This window comes from Alosa pseudoharengus, unplaced genomic scaffold, assembly GCF_046254945.1.
Source record: "Alosa pseudoharengus isolate Yale_2024_CS ecotype anadromous, Long Island Sound unplaced genomic scaffold, YU_APseudo_1.1 YU_APseudo_1.1_scf_17, whole genome shotgun sequence".
NCBI classification, from domain to species: Eukaryota; Metazoa; Chordata; class Actinopteri; order Clupeiformes; family Clupeidae; genus Alosa; species Alosa pseudoharengus.
In genome coordinates, this window is record NW_027468640.1 from 36,221,936 (window position 1) to 36,227,405 (window position 5,470).

The 5,470-nt window shown below is 42.2% G+C and overlaps 1 protein-coding gene across 1 annotated transcript in view; it reads left to right on the forward strand.

The window, feature by feature from the left end:
• Window positions 1-5,164: 5,164 nt before the first annotated feature.
• arsj (arylsulfatase family, member J) overlaps window positions 5,165-5,470 on the forward strand; it is a 17,578-nt gene continuing 17,272 nt past the window's right edge. Inside the window, exon 1 of the mRNA XM_076289803.1 lies at window positions 5,165-5,470. This exon is cut by the window's right edge and continues 629 nt beyond it. The gene's annotated coding sequence lies outside the window, so the exon portion shown is untranslated.

A 5,470-nucleotide genomic window follows, 5' to 3' on the forward strand; every position in this document is an offset into this window, starting at 1 on the left:
GCAGTTCATGAAAACGTTAGCACATGTGACAGGCCAGGTGCTAAATGAGATATACACTGCATGGGCAGAATGGGACAAAACACCTCCTTTTTGTTTGTTTGATTTAATTAATCAACTTCTGTAGACTAATTTATTAGTAATTTATTTGACAGTGATTTAATTGACCTGTTAACCTCTGAACACCAGTAAAACAATAAAAACATTTTTTGTTTCCAATTCAGTTTTTTGATGCACTCTGTCAATACTATACAGTATTTCTTTAATACACATATATTTCACAAATAAACATTTGTTCTTTGCATGCTCATATTCTGCTCTAGTGTGGCAGTGAGCTGTGGACCAGGTGTAAGCACATCTTTTCTACACCTCTTACATAACTAGACTAGAATCAAGGGCCAGCAGTACTGTTAGATGTGTGTGTGTGTGGATGTGGTCTCGAATGTGTGCACAAGCATAGGATACTAGAATGGAGTGTGATTTGTATGAGCTTATGAACTTACAACCCATTATACAGTATGTCTTGCTGTTGCATGTACTGTATGATGTTTTAATCCATTCTGACATTTTTTGCAATTCAGCTTAATCATTTCCACATGTAAGGGTTAAGAACATTGAGAGACGGTGTGTCTGCGGCGACCGGCAGCGCTGGTATGCAAGTGAGCCGGGGCGACCCGGAATGCCTGCCGCTGCGCAGGCCACAGCTGAGCGCCTCTGATCCTACAGGCCCTCACCTGTGCCTCGTCTCCCACCTGTGATCCCCCGTGTCAACACCTGCCTGCTCGCATGAGGGGAGAGGGGGGTTGGGGATCCTGTTTCCATTCAGTCCAGGCCGCGCACCTACACCAACACGCGCAGGTTAAGCCACAGTCACGACACAGTAGGTAAGCCCTCCCAGGGTGGATGGAATTCAAACATGTCGGCGTAATAAAGGGTTAAGTCAAGAAGAAACCCCAGTCTCTCGACTGAGGCGGATTGGAACCAGTAGTGGGGGCAGGTCAACCATTCGCATACCACATAGGCAATCTGTTTAAATGCACTGATAAGAAGAATGGCATAATTCATTCCTGGGCAACAAAGACCCACTCTGGGTAAGATAAGATGTATCTCACATGACGGATGTCATGACCCACATAAATACACGTATGAAACTAGCATTATTTGAATACGCAAAGGTGCTGTAAACAAACACGGATTACGTTTGTCAGATACACCTTGGCTGATTATCTATAATTTAAATAGATCACTGTGAGTCAACTTTTACTGACTGAGCGGCAGGGATTCAAAAGACTGTTGGCCAGATGTGAGCCTGTTGTTTTAAAGGGGACATTTCTGCTAATAAAATGAGTCACATCAACAATGACGCCATTATCCCTGGGTGGAGGCTGGCTGCATTCGAATGTGCAGGGGGCCTGGCAGTAGGCTGGCCAGCCAAGCAGGGTCCCATTCAAAAGAATGGAGGGGGTGCAATGCATGGGCCTCCACTGGTGCACTCAAGAGCCAAAGAGAGGTTTGCATCTGTTTGCTTATCTTTGTGCGACACTTGTTTGTATGTGTGTGTGTGTGTGTGTGCGTGTGTGTGTGTGTGTGTGTGTGTGTGTGCTTGCATGCATGTGTTTATGTGTGTGTGTATGTATGTACATAAAAAGTGCACACACTACGTGTGTGTATGTGTGTGGGTGTGTGTGTGTGTGTGTATGTGTGTGTGTCTGGTATGGTGTGGGGACTAAATAAATATCTCTAACAAATGCTAAAAGAGAGAAGGGAGGGAAGAGGAACTTATAGGCCACGTCCTCATTATTCCCTTTTTGTTTGAATCTGAGACACTTTTGCTATGTTTGCGCCTATCATCTTCTCCAGCATTTTCAATCTCCTGAAACAGAACCATCTGAAAACACTGTCAGCCCTGTTTCCATTTGAAATATCTGGCTTTAAGACAGAGAAATACGCAAACATCTGAAAACAATGATGTACAGACCCATGTTCCCTTTTTCACTGGACCTTGTCAGTCAGATGTCTCTCGATTCTCCATAACTACCTTCAATTTTCACTACTAGTCTACCAGCCGTGAATGCAAAATGGAGAACAAAATATAATATTTACTGGCCTCGCCGGCTTTGGTGGCATCTGTAGTTCAGTTCAATTCTGCGGTCCAATGTTGACAAGGTACTGGAATTGCAAACGTGCATCTAGACGGAGATCGTATTAGTTTTAACATGGCCATTTCAAACTAAAATGGAGCAGTGTGGATGCATCCCTATATTGTTTGGTTGCAACCCATGGGGATTGTTTAGAGCTGTGAATATTGTCAACCTTTTAAGATACGGGAGAAGGCTGTAAAATACAATTCTCTTGCACTGTCATTATGAGGAGAAGGAGATGAAGAATTTGGATGGTCCTAAATGACACTAACTGCAATGTAAATTCTGATTTTAACTATTATAAATATAACATCGCCATAAGTGTAATGTTTTCTACAAAGTGGAAAGAAAGTGCTGCTGCTCAGTGAGGGACAGAAATTAACAAAAACTTCATTTCAGGTCTGAACTCAAATCCATACTTATCAGCTTATCAGGTTGGCAAATGTGTTGCCTCAAACAATCTTATTAAGAAGATTAATGATGACACTGGAGACAGAGTAAGAAGAATGATTTTAGCTCCGGACATTCTCCAGAAAAACAAACACGCCAAGCTCTTACAAACTGTCCACACATGGCTACAGACAGCCGTGGAAATTGCAGCTTACCATTTTCAAACTGGGATCTTCCCACTCCTACATTCTCTTTTCAGCAACCCTTTATCAGGTCAGCCAAAGAACCACCCTCATAATTATAAGGGGCCCTGGAGCCTTTTGTGTGAAAACAAAGTGTGAAAAAAAACTGCACCTTTCTGTGTGGAGAAGCGCAATCAGGTGGACAAGAATGTAGAAAAGCAGAATGCATATAAGCAAAATAGAATAAAGCAAGTACGAGTATTAGGGAAAATACCGGTAGGTGAAATGGGAATATCTGCTGTTATCACATTGAGGTATGATCAGAGATCATCTTTCTCCAGGGGGTATGAATAGCCATTTCCTGAGTCATGCAAAAAACTGTGAAAACCCTTTAAAACCATGGAAACCCTTTATAAGGGACATATAACTTACCTCTGAAAGGTCAAATAAAAAGATTTTGTCTGGATTTGGGATTTACATTTTTGTTAACTTTCTCCAGCATTGCAAACCATATATCTGAGTAGAACACCTCAAGTATTTTCCAAATCGATAAATCTTAGTCCTCCTGAAACAGCCAACTGACTGATTAAACTCCTGCACTGGCAACAACACCACAGTGTTGACTTGGTCTGCTACCTGCTATAGGACCTGTGCTGTTTGGACACATAACACCTCCTACTTAACCTCCGAGTCCCAAGCAAGCTTGTGCGGCAGCAGTGTCACAAAACACTCTGCTGTGCCGGTGGGGTGTGAGGTGAGAGCGGCTGCCGTGTACCTAGAAAAATAAACACAGCCAATGAGATAACTCGGACTGAATGACTCCTTTCTGGGTGGGTTGGCGGGTGCAGCATAATGTCGGGGCAGAGAAACCCCAGGTCCCTCGGCTGGTTATTTGTTGACACTTTAACAGAACATACAGTAGGCCTAAGCTGCTAGAGTCTGATATTTTCATAAGATATCTCAAAATGGTGAATTGCCATTTTATTTATAATAAAGAAGGCAGCTACAAGCAAATGGCTATCCTCTCCCAGGTGATTAAATATCTGCATCACCAATTTCTTTCTGGCTCTTTATTTATGCTGAATGGTTCACACAGTCACATTTGAACAAAATATTTTGTACTAAAGTTTTTGTAAGGGTGCCTCTTCTTCTGGGGTAAATATTAAAATAGGTGCTATATAAAAAATTAAAATAGGTGTGTCTGAGCCAGTGAACTTCATGGAATGGACCTCCATTTTGTAGTGTACTTTGTAGTTTTTTCATGGAATGAGCTTCAGTGTCATAGGGTTACTACAACAGAGACAAGTGGCGGGCACTCACATCAGATGAAGTACCCAAAATGGCTTCATAAATATTACAGTAAAGGTGCTCTAAGCAATGTTGGGTAACGTCACTTGTGTTGACGTTCAAACAAAACAGAGAGCTCCCTCCCCTTCCCTCCCGTGCAACTGAAACTCTCTTGAATGCGCATCTCCTAGGTAATTGGCTGGAAAAGTTTGTTATGTTTCATGGTCCAGGCTGCACCAGGCTGGGCTGTCTGAGACCACGTTTATTTTATTTTTTTACAGTGTATTAGGTTGACAGGCAGCTAGTGGATTATGAGAAGTTTGCTGTATGTGACAAAAAAACTTGTAGCCTACCTTGGAAACCGTTTGACATTGCTTAGAGCACCGAATATGGGTTATGTTATCAATCCAGGATAGATCTTGAGCAAGTCAAAATATGGCAATTGAGAAGCATGTAAAGTGTTGCCACTCAAAATTAAGAAACCATCTTGCCTCATCTTAAAGTAGCTATAACATAAGATAGGCCCACAACCAGGCTCCAAATTGCTACTGCCCTCTATGCATAAGAAAACCCATGTGAAAACTTTTGGCAACACTGCAGTGTTACAGGCTTGTGTGTTGGTTGAAGGCTTGTAGTGGTGGTGCCAAAGGATCCCGTGAATTTGTCTTCCTGGTTCAGAAGTTACTTACTGTAGGTGTCTTAGACACGTTGTGGTCAAATGAATTGCTGTGGCAAAATATTTACGTAATAACATTGTGTTTTGAAGAGAAATATGAGTTTGTGTTATTCCATGTTTTGTGGTTTAGTAACGTGACCCCCCCCCCCCCCTTTTTTTTTTTACATAATAGTGAAATATGCTTAGGCTCTATTGGAATGACTATCCGACATACGGTAGTGTTTCATACAAAACTATACAGGTAGGCCTATGCAATTGTGTCGTTATATGTTGGAAAGGTCCGAAAAGCACAGTGAGTTAAGTGTTGCCATTTTTTCTGCATCAGCGAGTCCTCATACTGTTTGGTGACTCCAGAAGGTGAAGAAGTACTATACTCAGAGCTATTCCGATTACATCTAGCTCATCTCAAAAACAGTCCCACACACATAAACTGTGTCGGTCTGGAGCAGCCAGTTGGAGGGAAGGACTTAAACGCATAGTCATTGGCTTGCAACTTGGAGTGGCGAATTTAAGGCAGATGTGCCAGAGGAGAATCATAGACTTAAGATGACGAGCCCAAAGGGGATCTAAATTTCATACTTTTGGAGACGTTCTAGGGACACTCATGGTAGCTCAACTTAAAATTGTATTGTGGAAAACAGTATTCGGTTCAACAAAGCTGGAACATGCGTGTCAACACGGCTCAAGAACTGCAAACGTGATAGGCTACCCAACTTCAGAAGAACCTGCTGCCACAGCTGTCGTGAAGAAAGGGGAAGGTTTAATTAGATGTTTTAGGGATTTAGCCCGTTTTGTCT